The sequence below is a fragment of the Canis lupus genome, chromosome 24 (assembly GCF_011100685.1).
Source record: "Canis lupus familiaris isolate Mischka breed German Shepherd chromosome 24, alternate assembly UU_Cfam_GSD_1.0, whole genome shotgun sequence".
Taxonomy (NCBI): domain Eukaryota; kingdom Metazoa; phylum Chordata; class Mammalia; order Carnivora; family Canidae; genus Canis; species Canis lupus.
In genome coordinates, this window is record NC_049245.1 from 14,073,674 (window position 1) to 14,092,746 (window position 19,073).

The 19,073-nt window shown below is 35.0% G+C and overlaps 1 protein-coding gene across 2 annotated transcripts in view; it reads right to left on the reverse strand.

The window, feature by feature from the left end:
* Window positions 1-19,073, reverse strand: part of PLCB1 (phospholipase C beta 1) — a 669,446-nt gene that overhangs the window by 280,082 nt on the left and 370,291 nt on the right. The gene's annotated exons all lie outside the window — the stretch shown is intronic.

Consider the following 19,073-nt stretch of genomic DNA (forward strand, 5'->3'; position numbering starts at 1 on the left):
AGAACACCTAAAGGAAAATAGGTGCTCTGAAAAGAGATTAATATTCTATCATCTGTCATAATGTTTCAGAATACAGATGAACATTTATTAAAAATATTTCTGTCGAACTAATATTTATTCATATCAAGATGTTGTTACTACTCTAAGAAATTTCCTTAGGTCTGTAAATGAATATCCATCTTATTATTGATTTACTCACTTGTTATTACATATGATAGGCTTAAAGAAGCATTTGAGTCATTGCTTCAGGTTATCCTAGAAATTGATAAGAAATAGTGTGACTTATTTCTCAGAAATTCAAGTCATGGTTGATTTCTTTTTGATGACCCTGAGTCATAATGGACCAAGAAGAAAAGAGTGTTTAAAAAATCCAGAGAAATAACTGGAGAACAAGCATGGGCTGCTTCCTTTGTGAATTTAACCTAATTTTTGTACTCTAGAAAGTCCTTTAAACAATATTGGTTGGAACAATCTTTACATAGAACTTTCTATCAGTAATATATTTATTCCTTTTATAAATAATAAGATATCACCATCATAAATTCTAATTATGGCCCTTATAACTAAGCAACACATCCTTTATAATTCAATTTCTTAGGAGAGATAATTTTTTATTTTTAATTTTTATGGCTCAACAGCTTTGTTCCTTTCACTCACTATGATTCAACAGATCAAGAAGTATTCAGATCTGATCATTTACTATCTTCACATACTGATATATTGTTTTACTCCCCCTGGAGAGAAGACTGCATCACACAGAAGTGGCTATCACATGTCCATCCAAAGGAAGTTGGTTCATTCAACAAAGATATTAATAGCAGATATAATATGTGCCAAGCACTGGGTTGGTGTCCAGAAAACACACACATGTGCACAAAGTTTGCAGTGTCATTGTTCTAACTAAGCCATTAATCAGTGAAGACAAAGAAATGAATTTACCAAAAATAAATTCCAAAGGCAAACAAAGGTTAAGACTATGAGTTAATTGTTAATACGTTTTATAAGAATACATAGATGAAAGAGATCCCTATGGGCTGAAGGCCAGGTTTATTAGTTACTGGGGCAACTTTTTAAGACATGTTCACAAAGGCAGAGGCCCCACAGCCCATGCTGCATAAACCCAGTTATAATGAGAATCTGGTATACATGAAAGCACAAATTGTTTTCATAAGACAATCAAATGCAGTAAACAGTAATGAGTTCCTTGACATTTTAACTTTGAAAATGGGGAGGAAAGCTAAAATTAATTGATAATCTATAAAGAAGCTAAGAGAAGACAATTAGGATGGTTTATTGTTCATGCATTTATATTTAGATTTTTAAATTTCTTTTAAAAATTTTAATGTCAATTTTCACCGATCCATTAAATAGTAAGTCTTCTAAACTAGCAAGGACAACCATATCATGACCTGCCTCTATAGAATTAAGGTCAATTCTGCAGTGTTACTTCTGTACTTCCTACAGTGACCTTTCTCTCTCCCTCTCTAAGATTTTATTTATTTATTTGAGAGAGAGAGGAAGAGAGAGAATACAGAGGGAGAGGGAGAAGTAGACTCCCTGCTGAGCAGAGAGTCAGACATGGGGTTCAGTCTTGGGACTCTGAGGTTGTGATCTGAGCTGAAGGCAGACACTTAATCCACTGAGTCACCCAGGCACTACTACAGTGACTTCTCTACTCCTCATCTTAAATACATGTCTTATTCAGCATCACACTTAGCTTTTAAATTCTCAGGTAGAAATTTAGATGATATGTAAATTCTTATGTAGCTACTCATTGATGGCTACAACTTAAAAATAAAAAAAAAAAAAAAACAGCAAGAAAACACTGTCCCACATTTAACCTCAGTTCAGGTAGATAAATAAATAAATAAACAAATGCTTCAAAATACTCTTAGGAGAGATGAATAATGAAGCATTTTCTGATTCTTATTACATATTACCCAAATGTTTCTAGAATCAGTTTCCATTATTTAAATATATACATACATACACACAGCCCTACTTATATTAAAAACCGGAAAATAATGCATTAAATTATCGTCTGAAAATATCTAGAAGTATGTTAATGATAAGTGTCATCTCCAAACTTTCTGCTAAAACTGAAAAGGGAAGTTTTTGTTTTGTTTTGTTGTTGTTGTTTTTCTTATTGTTGTTGTTTTTCTTATTCTTTTTGAAAGAGAAATTTTTGAACTATATTTAGAATTAGAATGTTTGGTCAGAGAGAGTTACTTTATTCTCTTTGGTCTCTTATTTATTGCTTTATACTTTATATTTTGTTCATTCCAGACTGGAGGAATTTCATTAATAACAAAGATGTGCTCTTAGGAATGCCTTTAAGGGCATAGCGCAATCTTTGAACAACTGAGTAGCATTCTTTTATTAAGATATGAAATCAGATTAACTGTTTCAGGGGAGATAGGCCTTTACTGAAAATTAGGCAGAAATGCTCACGAATTATCAGAGATTTTTCAAATATTAATTTGACCAACTATGAAGTATAAGAGTAAAGAAGCAATTATATTTTCTTAGCTTTTAAAAAGGTGTACTGCATTTGAAAATATACAGGCTTATGTGATTTTATCTGGATATTTCTTATTATATAGTCTATTGTATTTATGACTTAATTAATATGTAACAATTTGAAGATGGCGTATCCTCCATGAGACAGAAGCACTTGTTTCTTCTTCAATTGTGTCAATCAGTTTCAAATGGTGACTAATATACATTTCTAAGCTTGTTATTGGTATAAAATAAAGAGATCAAATAAATAGCATAGATCACAATCTCTGGAGGTAAGGTGAATATCAATTCTTATGTGACACTGGGCCAAAGGGAAATCAAATCAAGGTGATAAGAGATGCAAATTCCACTTTGAAGTTTAATCCAGCCTGACTGCTTAAACAAGTCAGATCAATGAGAATCTTTCTGTTAGCACTCTTAGGTGAGTTGAAAAACAGCCAGGATTTTCCCCATTTAACAATGAATCAAATCTGTCCAGCAAAAGGATGGTCGTTCAGGTCATGATCCTGGGGTCTTGAGATGGAGTCCTGCATCAGGATCCCTGCAGGGAGCCTGCTTTTCCATCTGCCTATGTCTCTGCCTCTCTCTGTGGGTCTCTCATGAATAAATACGTTTTTTTTTTTTTTTTAAATCTTAGGGAGAAAAACGGAAAAGGAGAATTTATCTCAAGTTGAAGTGCTAGGATATGGACATTGCTTGATCCTGCTCTAGTTCAAAGGAAAAAAGGAATGTTTTGCCCATTTCCCAGGACTCTCTTTTGGCAAATTTATGTCTCAGTCAAAGAAAACATGGGACAGTTACAGGGACTCTATCTATCCACAGATATATTCTGTGGACGTTAGTTACCTTCCGAGGCAAAAGAAAAACTCCTGTTGGGATCCTGGATGTTGTCTAGTATAATATCCTTGTCTGTTTTTGAGTCTTGTTGGGACTAAGTATAAGTTAAGCAGTTTCCATTTTGAAATACTTTGGTTGAATGTCTAAGACAGCTATTTCCTTCCTCTCTGTCAAAATATTTGAACACACACAATTTATTGATGATGTTCCAGACTCATATATAAATACATCAAGATGTCTGATTTCTCTATTGTATCTGTGCATCCTTGAGCAAGTCACTTAAAATATTACTGAGCCTCCATATCCTCATATGTCAATCAAAGGGTTAGACTCAATGGCTCCAAAGTAGTTGTGGGAGGACCTTTGTGGAGTAGTATCAGAAAGCAGTACTGGAGGAAGATTGTTTTAATTACTATTGTGTCTCCCAACCCAAGCCTCTCTTGATGCCCCATTCCTGTCCATACCTTGCCATTTTACTGCATTTGGACTTGACTTCCAACTGCTAGCCTTAGGATATTTTTGGCTGGAGCTTGCTTAGTGCCCAGCAGGCTGAAAGTGCCACCAAAATAATGTTCACTGGAAACAGCCTTCAACCAATGACTAAAAGGGTTGAATAAATACCCTGCTTCCTTGCAGTTCAACTGGAAAAACTCTGTCTCTCAGTTTCCAGTTGGATTGACTCTGTCCACAATGGTAACTGGCTTGATAACACATCTTAGGACCTGTATCTGGCCAACTCAAACTAAGATACTTCCCACCACTAAGTGTTTTGTGATGGAAAGTGATTACGAATCATAAATATTTATTATTTCTATTACTTCTAATGACTTTAAAGTTCTATGATTTTAGGATTTCCTAGTCTTAACCTTAGCATTTCTAAAAAGAGTACTCTCTGGCTCTTTATTCTTTCTCTTTTGCTGTGTAAACTGATTGCTGGAAACTTCTGAGATCTAATCTATATGCTTCAAACATGAATCAGACTTTAAAAACAAAGTCTTAGAGGAAATTCTAAAAAGTTGTACATTTATCTTATTCCTCTTTTGGCCATGAAATGATGTTCATCAACTACAGACTGCAAAATGTAAATGCTCAATTACCCTGAAATCACAGGCTTAAAGATGTATGGAATTCTTGGCTCTTTGCTTTGTTTTCATTTGATCATGGTCTGAAAGCCATAAAGGAAACTATCACCATAATCACACACTGATACTCCAGAGTCCAGCTCAGAAAGAAACAAGAAACAAAAAATTTAAAAAGCTCTTTGTGTCTTGGGGAGCTTATAGTAAAGCATAATTAGCAGAGATCAAAGTGAAACTCAAAGTGAGACCATTTAGAACATTGATCTTTTGAGAGGTCTGAAGGATCATTTGGCCAGAACCTCATACTTATAAATTAGAATGTCAATAATTGGGAACTCCTTTCTCTCTTGATGGAAGTGTAAATTGGTATAACCACTTTGGAAAACAGATGTATTTATGACCATTCAGGAAGTACTGTTTTAAAATACAAAATATATGTAGAAGCAGTCAAAATGACCAATAATTTGAAAAGGCATATAAAACTTGCAGTGTATTCATAGAATAGAATAACTACAGCATAAAAATGAATTGCAGGGATGCCAGGGTGGCTCAGCGGTTGAGCATCTGTCTTCCACCCAGAGCGCAATCCTGGAGTCCCAGGATCGAGTCCCACATTGGGCTCTCTGCATGGAGCCTGCTTCTCCCTCTGCCTGTGTCTCTGCCTCTCTCTCTCTCTCTCTCTCTCTCTCTCTCTCTGTGTTCTCATGAATAAATAAATAAAATAGGGGATCCCTGGGTGGCTCAGTGGTTTGGCGCCTGCCTTTGGCCCAGGGCCTGGTCCTGGAGTCCCGGGATTGAGTTCCCCGTCGGGCTCCTGGCATGGAGACTGCTTCTCCCTCTGCCTGTGTCTCTGTCTCTCTCTCTCTAGGTCTATCATGAATAAATAAATAAATAAATAAATAAATAAATAAATAAATAAATCTATCTTTAGAAAATAAATAAATAAATAAATAAATAAATAAAATATTTAAAAAATAAAGAAAAATAAAATGAATTGCAACCAGATACATCAATACTACTTCTTTAATACACCATCCTTCTGCAAACACAGCCCCATTTCTCTGTCCCTTTTTCTGGCAAAAGTTCTCAAAAAGCTATCTTCATTGCAATCTCTTTTTTCAAGGTAGGTACATCTTCTCTTGAAGGTTTTTTGTGTTTTTTGGTTGTTGTTGTTTTGTTTTGTCTCCTAAAGTTTTAGTTTAACAATTATCTCCACTACACAAAAGAGATTGCTTCCATCGAGATCACTGATGACCTCCATGGTGCCAAATCCAATGATGACATTTCTGTTCTCATCTTGCTTAGCTGCTCACCAGCTTTTAATATAAGTGATCATGCCCCTCTACTTTAAATATTGTCTTCTGATGGATTTTATCATTCTGAAATTCTTAATCACATTACATTTGAACATGTGTTTTGTAACTGAAGTCCAGTGGGTCAATGAAGAGGGCACATGAACAGAGGAGATGTGTGTAATGTGCATGTTCACTGTTCCTTGTTGCACCAATCACATGTAGCATTTGCAATGCAGACAAGCATCACAAGATGAGTGCTGAGTAAATATGTGTCAACTGAAAGAGTAAATAAACAAATGAATCAGCTAAGTAGTTCAGTTGTGTTTTCTCTGTAGATAGATGTGTATGTATGCATTTATGTATCTGCGCATACATACATGCACATGTACAAACACAAATATATTAATATATCATAGTAGATATTGGCATTGCTTCCTCAGCACTCATGCTCCGTCTCCCTCACTGTAGAGCAGCCATGGTTGTAGAGTGGAACTGAACTACCCACAGTTGCTCAGGGGTGCCCAAATTGGCTTAAAGCCAATTTTATCCTCTGGCCATATTTTTTGGGATTTTGTTCAATGTTTGAAGATGAGAAGTCCTTATTTTGACCCTCAGTCTAACCAATACAGCAACTAGTTCTAGTTTCTGCTGATGTCAAAGTGACATCCAAGAGGAAAGCTTGTTTGCATATGAAACAGACATCACAGAAAGCAGAGTGAAGGGAAGGAAACCAACTGATCTTAATGACCTAGCTGAGCTGCTGGACCAAACCTGAAGCCCAGTTGCTAGGTTCCCAGTTACACAAGCAATAACCTTAATGTTAAAGTGAATATGAGCTGGATTTTCTGTTACTAGCAAATAAAATATTGTAATTGACACTGGTACTAAATTCTAATCACTGTTAGCATTTTGGATATATTTTCTTCTATAAATTTTTAATGCTGTTCAAAGATAAGATAGCTGTAATCACACTGCATGTATACTTTTTAACAGATTTTTTTTCTATTTATTGTTACAGGAAAAGCATTTATTTTCCTGAAAATCTTCACAACCATGATTTCATCAGTTGTATAAATAGCCACTGATTGCATACACTATAACTTACTTAATGATATCTCTTTTTTTTAGATACATTATCACCTACTCATGTTTTGATTAATTTCTTTAATCCTTATTTCTTAGAAACTTAGCTGAAGGTTAAAGTGTATGGAAGTTCCTTTAACTATTGAAAAACATTACCAAATTGCTTATTAAAATGATTTTAATATTTTTAGTATCACCTGACTGTATTAGACTTTATCATAATTTTACTTTTTACAAAGATTTGAGAACTAAATATACCAATAATTGGTTTCATGTTATGTCTTAATTTATATTTCTCTGATTACTAGAGGGTTTGGATAATTTCTGATATGCATTTTACAGTTGAAATTTATTCTTTTGGGAAATATTTGTCTCTTTGTAGTTGGGCTTTATATTCAGCTTTTGAGACTCATTGTGGCAGATGTGATCAATGTTCTACCAATAACTTCTGAGTTTTCATCATTCCTATGTACTCAGACCAATGACTTTCACAGCAAACAGCTGAAGTTCTCTGCCTAAGGGCTTTGTTGGTGATGCACACTAGGTCCAAGTATGTGAGGAGGAGTAGGAAGTAGTTGAGTCAAATGTCCTCTCCTCAAAAGAAAATAGGAAGGAAGGAAGGAAGGAAGGAAGGAAGGAAGGAAGGAAGAAGGAAGGAAGAAAGAAAAGGAGGGAAAGAAAGAAAGGAAGGAAGAAAAAGAAAGAGAAAATAAAAACAAAGCAGTTCACTTTCCTTTGGAAATAAACAGAAGTACTTTGTACATTGCATATCAACCTTTTAAAATTCTTAAAAAAAATTCTTAAAAGACTTTTGAGAAAAAGGAGCAAAAATAACTAATGATTCGTGATGATTTTTAGACTAAAAGGAGCATTTATTCGTTAAATATGTGCCTTCACGTCTTAGTTTTTTTTCTGTGGGGTACTTCTTAGAGCTTTTGAAAAGTACAAATTTCTTTCTCCCTAGGCTTTAATCATCATGCTTTACGGAAATCTTTTGAAATGAAGGCAGCATATGTTGCAATAACTAGGCCCTTTCATTAAATTTATCCCTTAGGAAAAGCCCACACAGTAACTGATTTTTGACCTCTGTTCAAATAGAACTTTGGCTAGAAAATTCTCAGAGGTAAAATACCAAGAGTAATGGGAACTTTTCGTATTTTAAAGTTTTCCAACAACCACAATATGCTTTATCCAACATATATTTTGTTTGGGCTGTTTGAAGTTCACTTGGAGTTTAGATGGTGTTTTATAGATTGCATGAACAGCCTGTTTCTCAGCATATATGAACTCCTGTTTTAAAGATTGATAATGTAAGAAGAGATTCATCTTTTAAAAGCAAGTTCATTACTGCAACAATATCACAGCTATACATGCATGTTCTTTCCAAACATTGCATTTTAGAACTTCTAACTACTTCAGATTTCCAATTTGGGCATTAAATCTGAAACTCAACTGATGATAAATTCCCTTTAAAGCATAAATTTACTTCAAAGCTTTGGTTACTAAATCACAACTTCTAAATAATGTCTTTTTAAAAATTTTTAAAACTTCAGAACTGCCTAGGTGGCTCAGTCGGTTAAGCATCTGAACACTTGATTTCTGCTCAGATTGTGATTTCAGAGTCCTTGAGTCCCAACTCAAGCTCCATGTTCCACCCAGAGTCTGCTTGTCCCTCTCCCTCTGCCTCTGCTCCTGCCTCCACTTGTATGCACACACACACACACACACACACTCTCTCTCAAATAAATAAAATATTTTTAAAAATTATTTAACAACTTCAAGTGGGCATTTCAACATTGGTTGCTTTGAAGCAGAGTAGAGGTGTACACCACCTACTAGTAATGATTATTGCTTAACCTATTTTAAGTTAAGTTAAAGTAGCATAAAATGTTTCTGATGTGAAAGGTACAGTTTTATGCATCATAATGTTCACTAAAATATACAGAATTTTGAAAGAAGATTTTGTCATTCCAATTTAATTTTCCATTAAGATCTTGATGTTATTGTAGAATATTCATTTTATGAACATCATGTCCTCAAGAGTCAGGCTGTTTATAAGGGAAAAATAAAGTGGAGATTTGGGTGGCTGGATAATTTAGAGTAAAAACTGTTAATAAAATCAAGACAACGTAGTTGAGAAGGGGTTCATGAAAGAAGGGAGACAGAATTAAATCACTGTAGACCTATATCAGAGTCACCATGGTAGCAATCCTCCTACTTTAACTTTCACTGCAATACCTTTTACAAACTCTAATACTACTGGATATGGCCCATTGTCCCTGCGGCTGAAGGTTGAGAACACAGAGATCAATAGGCTACCCTTTTTGCATTGTACCTGGCTGAAAATGCTACTCCTTTCCAATGTTTATGAGACCTATTCCCAGGTCTATATCACATAATGACCCAAAATGCCAATAGTATCCTCATTGAGAAAAACTAAATCTGGTCTGATCAAGTTTCTCATCTAACCGGCACAGGGCTTGAAATGCAACTTTTGTGTTTCTTCTTCCCCATATAGCAATTTTAAGTTTGTTTGTTTGTTTGTTTTAAGGTGACTTCATTTTTAATCAGTCCTTAGTTTCTCATTTAACTGGCACAGGGCTAGAATTGCAACTTTTGTGTTTTTTCTTCCCCATATAGCAATTTTAAGTTTGTTTGTTTTTTTAAGGTGACTTCATTTTTAATCAGTCCTTTGTTGCTTCTCTAGGACTGAAGAAAGATGTGAAGAAAGAGGCAAATAAACAGAATGAGAGGCTTGCAGAAGAGCAAGAAGCACAGGAAGGATGATCACCAATGACTGGGGTGCCCTGTCTCTGCCGCTCAGGGAGCGCTTGGTATACGCAGGGCCCCTGGGTCTATTACTGAGCAAAGAGGCCCAATGCAGACCTGCCCCTGAAGCATCAAGGCAAATCTTCAGCCCACTCTTCTTCCTTTCACAGCCTCGTAGTTGAGAGGCAGGCTCACATTGATTGTGCCTAGCTTGTTGGCAGCCACACAAGTATAGTTGCCGAAGTGCTCCTGTGTCACATTGGTAACAGTGAGAATGGATCTTGTGCTAAAGTTTTGAGTAATAAATCCTTGTTGGCCATTGAAGAGCTTCTTTTCTCCTTTGTATCATTCAAAGGCTGGAGGTGGCACACCTGCACCTTAGCATCTTATCAATCCACTGAGTCCTGGGGCCATGGTGCCAGATTTAAGTTAATTGTCTATTACGTACCAATCTAAGGAATCCCCAAGTACAAATGACACTGGCAAAAGTATATTATCAGTTCCTTATGCTGGTAGGAACACAGAAGAAGTCTTCCACATAGATGCTATATTTCCTGAATGTGTGGTTTTTAAAAATCAGAAGTGATTTGTATTTTCAAGATAGCTTAAGCTAAGTAACTGAAGTCCAGAAAACCTAAAAGTTTCCTCATCACCCTTAAGTACTGTAGACAAATAGTCCTGTATCATAGCCAATTGCACACTAAATTTATGTTACATCAGCAGGAACATTCCAAGAAAATTCAATAATGTCTATTTATTAAATTTAGTACTATAATTACCAACCAAGCAAACAAAGCTAAAATATATTCCATGGAAAATCCAACTGCTTAAAAGGTGTCTAATGGATGTTATGTTTATTTGGTGATATTTTAATAATGTTCATCATCTCATTCATATTCATGTGATTCCTAAGAAATGATGTCTTTCATATTGCCAAGGATAAGTCATGCATCATTTCCCAGCCTGTTTGGGTGCTAGGGTATCTGTTGTCATATTATTGGAAATAATAATAATATAATGTATATAATATAATAATAAAATAATATTTATGTATTGGAAACAAGCAACTTTTTGATGAAGAATGAAATTGGTTCATATGCTGAAAAATCAATATAAGTTAAGATGCTCTATTCATCCATTCACTTGATACATTAAGCAGACATTCTTTATATTTAATTATGTCTCTATCAGTTGATAAGGTACAAACTTCACCTCAAATGAATACAACTCATAAACAGAAAGTCTTATTTATAGGCAGTCAGATACCCTCTGTAAAACTACAAAGAGAGTGGGGAATTAAAACTAATTTTTAAAATGAAAAAGTAATTATTTATTTATTTAAAATACCTACATCATATTTTAATTGTGTAGTTAATATCAAATAAATAATGAAATGAAATCTTTGAACTACTGAATTTTTTTTAAGACAGAAGGATTAACTTTCCTTCTTATGGAACAACTTCAGAGTAGGGATTCAGGACTGGTGTGGTGGGTTCAATCACTAGGGACCAAAGCTCCTTATAAGTTTCTGTTCTATCATCCTTAAGCAATGACTTTCAAATGCAAGTTTGCTTCAGTCAAAATGACAGCTGCCACTGAAGGTTCAATCTTCACATCTGCATTATAAACATTAGGAAGGAGAAAGGACAGCAGGATAAAAGGCAAGCCCCAACTGTCTACACCCACTTGAAAAACCTTTAAAGTTTCACCTTCCAACCTTTTCTTACAGCACATTGGTTAGAAATTAGTCACATGGTCAAATCCATGTGACTTTGGGTTTGACTTTTAGCTCATTACATTGCCACCATGAATAAAAATGGGGTATGTTACTGAAGGAAACAGAAGGAAAGGATATTGATTGAACAAATATACTGTATATCTTCTGATTGCCCATTCAGACCCACTTCCCAGCCTTCCCCATCCTGTTCTGTGCCTTAGGGGACAGACCTCTGTGAAGAGCATCAGCCAGCCTCACCTGGCTTCCTTTTGAGTTTGGACAGTAAGGTACACCAATAGGAGATTGAAAGGTAGGAGATAGGAAATGATGGGGTTTTTATTCCTTTTGCTCTAGCTAAGGCCAGAACCCCTGTGGATGGAATCTAAATTATTTGTGCAAATAAGACTTTTTAACTTGATTTATTTTCCTTAATAGAGCTATACTACTACCACCATACCATTTTAAGAAAATCAACTACTTGCTTGCTAATTCTTAAGTAAACTTTTAAATTTGTTTTATGAATGCAAATTTTATTGACCAATTCACAGAATGACTGTTCCAATTGAGAATTATTTACAAATTGGCAATCTTCCTACTCTGTGACTTAACATAATATGTACACTCCCTTATTGGTTGACTGATTTATTGATTGGCTGTCAGTCTCATAGGTTACTTTGGTTTACACTCTATAAGCTACCAAGAAGATGTATTTTCATGCAAGTGGTAGAAGTGATGCTATTAATGGCCCACAGATTGGTCAGCAATATATATCTCATAAAGATGAGAGACTATTTACTTAAAAATGCTAGCCCCTGACTATGTACTTTTCCTGGTTTAGAATTTATTCTAGTTAGTAAAAATGGTGTATTGACCAAAATGTTACCAAAGGTAGTAATTTGAGATGAGAAATATTCTAGAAATGATTTCATTTCAGGTATTATTGATGTTAATATTACCTCCAAGTGAAACCACATTGCCTAATTGCTTGGAATTTCAGTTGGTTATATTTAAATTGGTGTTATGCTTATTAAAAATGCCACCCATTTTTTTTAAAGCCATTTCCAGGCCACAGAGGAGTCCATGTACTATTTGGCAAAAAGACTGCACACCATTCTGTTAGGCAGGTTGGCCTTCATATAAACATTATTAGCATGTGGCCGGAGCAAACATGATTGCCTTGGCACATTTACTACTTAAACATGCAACAAGACAGAAATATTTTGATGAGCAAGGAACACTTAGCTTGCATTTTGGTTCTTATTGGGACAACTACCTTCCCTTTCCCAAAGTCCCCAGGCACATCCTTGCTTTACCTGGCAACAGGTATAATGCTGTTTCTCGTAAAGCAGCAGCTCACAAATGTGGACACACATTTAAATTGCTGGGCAGCTTTTCAAATTCCCTGTGCCTGGAGGGCATCTCAGACCAAGGACATCAAAATCCTAGAGTAGACTAGAGACTAGAATTTCTTCAAGTTACCATCTAGTAACTGAAATTCTAGGCATCTAGAAGGTGCCTCAGATGATTCTAATATGCAGTTAAGGTTGAAGACAACTGCTACAAAGAGATAAGGCTCAAGATGTTTTATAAAACAGGACATATGCAGGGTTATAAACAACAAAATCCAGTAAGGTACAGGGAATCCCATTACAAGACCTAAGTTCACTTCCTTTTTCACATCAAATCTTATACTCTAGGGTAAGTATATGTTTGCAGTTGTCTTATATTCTTAATTAATTGATCCTTTTGTCAGTATTTGATGTCTTTTTTTTTTTTGTCTCTTACAACATTTTTTGACTTACAGTCAATTTTGTCTGGTATTAGCATAGCCACTCCAGCTATCTTTTTAGAATTTGCATAGAATACCTTTTTTTTTGTTCTTTCACTTTCAACTTATTTGTATCCTTGGATCTAGAATTAGTCTGTTGTAGATAGCATACTGTTGGACCTTTTTTCTTTTTCAAAAAATCCATTCTGTCAGTCTCTACCTTTTAATTGGAGGGTTTAATTCATTTACATTGAAAGTAATTATGGATGAAGAAGGATGAACAAAATATTTTCTATTATCTTCTTTACTCTTTTGTTCCTCAATTCCTCCATTATCTCCTTTTATTCTTAATTGATTTTGAAATGTACACTTTTGATTCCCGTTCTCATTTCTTTTTCTGTATTTTCTTTTTCTTTTTTTGTTATTTTCTTAGTGCTTATCTTGGTGATTGCAGTTAACATTTCAAACTTATAATAATCTGATTTAAATTAATACCAACTTCAATACTATATTAACCCTCTGCTCCTTTACTCCTCCATCCTTCTTCCTTTATATTGCTATTGTCACAGATTGCATGTTTATTCATTACGTGCTTATTAACATATATTTATAATTATTATTTTATACATTTGTCTTTTAAGTCATACAGAAAAAAGAGCTATAAATCAAAATTATAATAAAATGAGTTTTTATATTTACATATGCAGTTACACTTAAAAATGTTCTTCTTAGTTTGTATGGCTTCAAGTTACCATCTAGTATCCTTTCATTTTATCCAGAAGGAGTCCCTTTTTGTAGAGTACATCTACCAGCAATGAATCATATTGAGAATTTGAATTGCTGAATGATACAGTAATTCTATATGTAACTTTTTGAGGAAGTACCGTATTGTTTTCTACAGTGATTGCAATATTTTACTTTCCTACCAGAAATGTGCAAAGGTGTCCATTTCTCCACAGCCCCACTAAAATTTGTCATTTTCCTTTTTTTTTTTTTTTTTTTGGTAGTCATCCTAATGGGTATGAAGTGGTATCTCACTGTCATTTTGAATTGCATTTCCCTAGTGTTTAGTGATGTTGAGCATCTTTTTATGTGCTTATTGGCCATTTGTATATCTTCTTTTCCTTTGCTCATTTTTCTAAACTATTTTTGAAAGACCGTATTATTTATTATGTGTGGTCTCTGAATCTCCATTCCTTTAGCTTGTGGTTAGCTAGTGATTTGACAGAGATTTTTTTAAATGTCTAGAGAAAAACAAAAACAAAACAGAATAAACAAACAAACAATCTTGGACTTTGTAGATTGACTTTGTGTTGGGGTATTCTTTCAATGCTTAGATAGGCTATTTATAACTCTGTCTTAGTCATTACTTTCTGCTAGTGTGGAGCCTAATGATTTAGCTAAAGGTAAAAGTTGTAGGTCTTCTCAAATTTTTTTCTGGGCTTGTATCCTATCTTGGGCATATGCATGGCTTTTTAGAATCCTTTATATTGGGATTTTCTCTCCCCAGCTTTTCCTCCTAGCTTTAAGCATTTGCCTCTATTGCTTGCCCCAACTGTAATCTTTTGTTCCTGGTGGCAGCAGCTTTTCAGGGTTTCTGAGGGACACCTTCTGCATAGTTTCTTTCCTGCTGTGATGGACCTCTGAGTTAGACAAAAGAAAGGCAAGCACCTTCTGCCATTCCTTCTGGGAACCTTGAGACACATCAAAACAGACAAACATAATACCTTGATAACAAGATTGTCTCTGTTCCTTATAGAACCAGATACCCATATTGGGAACATGGGTTGCCATCTTCATTACTGCTGTCATGCTGAGGAAAGTATTTGGCAAGGCTATGTTAAAATGCCACAAAGCTTCTTCATAATGTTTAAGTGACCTTTTTCTCAATGCAGCATTTACTTAGTTGCTTTAAGCCTTTGGCTATATTCCAGGGTTCTGATAAAGTTGATTATGACAGTAGTTTTTCTTCTTTCATTGGTGCTTCTCTGGAGGGATAGAACCCTGGAGCTCCCAAATCTGCTATTTTGCTGACCTTGCCACCAAACCTCACACTTTTAATACTATATCCTTAATGGAATTGAATGGAATTCAAAAGGCAAAGCAGGCAAAGGATTATAATGCCCAGGCAATAGTATGAACTTTGAAGTGAGAGATAGTTAGGAAATAGTCTGGGCACACTTTCCCTCTCCCCCATCCCCATACTTAAATAATAATCCAGAAGCATGAGGAAAACACCAATTCACAGACTAAGATCATCTACCACAACCTGCAATGCTGCACCTCACTCAACAAGGGATCTTGGCTTGAGCTTCTAGAGGCAGCTTTTATGATTTAAGCACCTTTTAAAGCATACATTCTTCCTTCTGGCTGGTTTTAAGCCTTCTCTGGAAAGGTCATATATTTGTATTTTCTATAAATCCCTGGCTTTCTCTCAACTCTTAAGTGTTTCTTCTAAATGTGACAAATAAAAAGTAAGTGGAAACATTTTGTTTTAATGATAAGGCAGGGCCCAATGTGTATGTCAGGGTATAATATGGCAGAGCTCTTATCATAAATGTTACAGAAGCTATTTGGTTGTCAGGGCTTCATCAAAAGCATCAGAAAATTGCTAAAGTTGGAGGGGAATAGACTATAATTTCCATGTCTGCCCCAAATAATCCATCACTGACAACTTAACAATTCTACCAATAAAGATGGAGCCAATTTTCTCTGTTCCATCAAAATAAGCATATTATTTTCCAAAAGAATTTTAAAAATCATTTCTAGACCTAACTAAAATTACATGAAAGAGATAGTGAGTCACAGGAATGATTTTTAAATGAAAAGAAATTTAATAAGTGACCATGAATGTCTGTTGATATGCTGGGCAGCCCATCTTTGCATGATTAAAGACTTATCTAGTCATAATAAAAACATCTAGGTCAATGTTGAGATTAGAAAATTCTTTCAGAGCTAGTAAATCTGATCACTTGGATGGTCCCTCAGCTTTCATCAACATGACCATGTGCTCATATTCATTTCTTCTTTCCTTTAAGGGCAAGAAATTTAATCAATTTACTTTTCTCAAATTCCTCCAAATTGTACCTATTCATTGATATTTAGCAATAGGACTACAGAAAGGCATGAGGGAATTGTGGTACATTCCACACAGTGAAAATATTTCTAATGTATGAAATGTCCTAGTGCATAGAAAATACTCATCTGGCTATTCTGAAAGGATATGAAATATGTCAGAGAATTTGTTGTCAATGCTGAACGAAAAGATGACCAATATGAGACTCTACCAAAAGAAAAAATGCAATTACTGGAGACTGCCACAAAACTGGTTAATTTTTTTTTTCTTTTTAAGGCATGGTACTTGAAAGGGGGAAGTTTAGATTTTGTAGAGAGTTTCCTTAAATGGAACAGTACATGTACCAGTAATTTCACTTAAATTACATCCTGCCATATGCTGAATTTGAATTTAGCTTCCAAGCTAATGTAGGAAAACAACAGATAATATCAATATTGTCAAACAGGAACTCAGAAGCTGGGCAATAGCTTTTTTTAATGTTATAGAGCTTATTGAGGTATAATTTATGTATAGATAATGTAAATCTTTAGCAAACAGATTCATGTAATTTGGCAATTGTATATGATATGTCATCATCACCCAGAACAAGGTATGAAATATTTCATTTCTCCAGAAAGTTCTCACGCTCTTTTTCAATGAATCCCCCTGCATTCCAGAGTTAACCATGCTATTTTGTTTTCTATCACTATAGAGTATGTTGCTTGTCTTCGAGCTTAATATAAAGGAATCATAGAATATATTCTCTTTTGTATCCCTTCAACTCTCTTGAAAAACATGATTTTCAGAATCATCCATTTTGTTGAATATATCAGTAATTCATTCTTATTTATAGCTAAGTAATATTCCATTATATTATATACCAAGATTTTGTTTATTCATTCACCAGTTGATGGACATTTGGGTTGTTGACAGGTTGGAGTTATTATGAATAAAGATAAACAATCTTTCACAGGTCATTATGTGGAAATGTTTTATTTCTTTTGTGTAAATACCTAGGACCGGAATTGCTGGATCAAAGTGTAAGTAGGTATATGTTAAATTTTATTAGAGACTGCCAAAAAGTTTTCCAAAGTAGTATTTTTTTGTATCACCACTGCATAAGAGTTTAGTTACTCTACATTCTTGTTAACACTTGGTCTTGTTAGTTTTTTTAAAAATTTTTATGCATTTATATAGTTTCTCTTTAGTGAGTATATAGTGAGTAGAATAGATTTTGGTGGGTTAATAAAGAATTTTATTAAATCTCTATTTTTTATTCTGAATTTACTTGCCTGAGTTTTGCTTTACTTAACTTTCTGATTTTTAAAACATTATTATACCCTAAATGCTATCAGCAGTTACTGACAACAATGAAATATTTTTAAAAAACTTCACTATGTATGTATATAAATAGCAGAAAGACTACATAGAAGAAAAGTTATATGCGGTTTACATATATAAGAATCTATTTTTTACAAATGAAGAGCCTTCAAAGGCTTAGAAGTTTGTAGATCTTAAAACAAGATTTCTGGGTACCAGTTTCTTGCTTTATTTCAATAAATTATTCTACCTTGAACTTGGAGCTGTGTTGACATCACTTACTGATACTTGTTAACTGAAAATTTTGGCATTCCACTAAAATTTCAATAGTAAATTTAAATAGTGAGAAACTATATCTAAATCCTGCGTTGCAACAGAATAAACCAAAAAGAGCCCTGAAATTGCCTTTTTCACACTTATAAGAGTTCACCTTTTTTTTTTTTAGTTTTTATTTATTTATTCATGAGAGACACAGAGAGAGAGAGAGAGAGAGAGAGAGGCAAAGACACAGGCAGAGGAAGAGGCAAGCTCCATGCAGAGAGCCTGATGTGGGACTCGATCCCAGGACCCCAGGGTCACGCCTTGGGCCAAAGGCACGCGCCAAACCGCTGAGCCACCCAGGCGTCCCAGAGTTCACCTTTTGAATTTTGTGATTACTGTATCACAAGAAACTATAAAATACATGCAGGTTATAAAATCACCCTGATTCTGATATCTGATTTATCGGTGGGCATTTGCAACAAAACTCAGCTTCTGAAGCTTCAGCTCTGCTCTTTACAATGGAATAATGGATGTAGATCAAACTGTTTTCAGGGATCACCAAATTTATTAAAGGATGCAGCTCAGGAATAGCTGTCATTTGGACACATGTTTCTGCTCAACAACTCAAGTTTATCCTGAATTCTTAATAATTCCCTGAGGTGATTAACACATAATCACCATGAAATCAGTGTGAAAATGCTTTTCCAGTTATAAAACATACAACTTGGAAGGGGAGCTGGGAGCACAGGACCAGATGTTAAATGTCTGACGCCTGAGGGTGGCAATGTGGATACTAGTTCTGGCATCTGGCTCTGGAATTTAAGCCACCACACGTATCTGGCCAAATTGCAAATGTCCACTATGGAATTGTGTGTGTGTGTTTGTGATCCTTGGTATTGCATTTCTTTCCTCATGAACCTTTTGAATCTTAAAAAAAAAAAAAAAATGCAGGGGCTTCTCGTGGCTCAGTTGGTTAAGCATCTGCCTTAGGATCAGGTCATCATCCTGAGGTCCTGGAATGGAGCACCATGTCGGGCTCCCTGCTTCATTAGGAAACTGCTTCTTCCTATTCCTCTGCCTCTCTCTCTCTCTCTCCTTCTCTCTCTCTCTGCATCTCATGAATAGATAAATAAAATCTTAAAAAATAAAAAATAAAGGCAGAGCCAGGGACATAAGTATAATCTCAAGGAAGTCTGATCCATTGTACTCTGCTCAGCTTTCTATTGTAAGTACAGTGAGGCTACCAGGCAGGAAATGCTCTGGTTATAGGGCCAGCACAAGTTGAAATGCTGACAAATTTCCCAGATCATCAGGTATTGATTGTTTTCTCCATTCTTCATTCTCTTTTCTCTTTCATCTATCCTCCAAA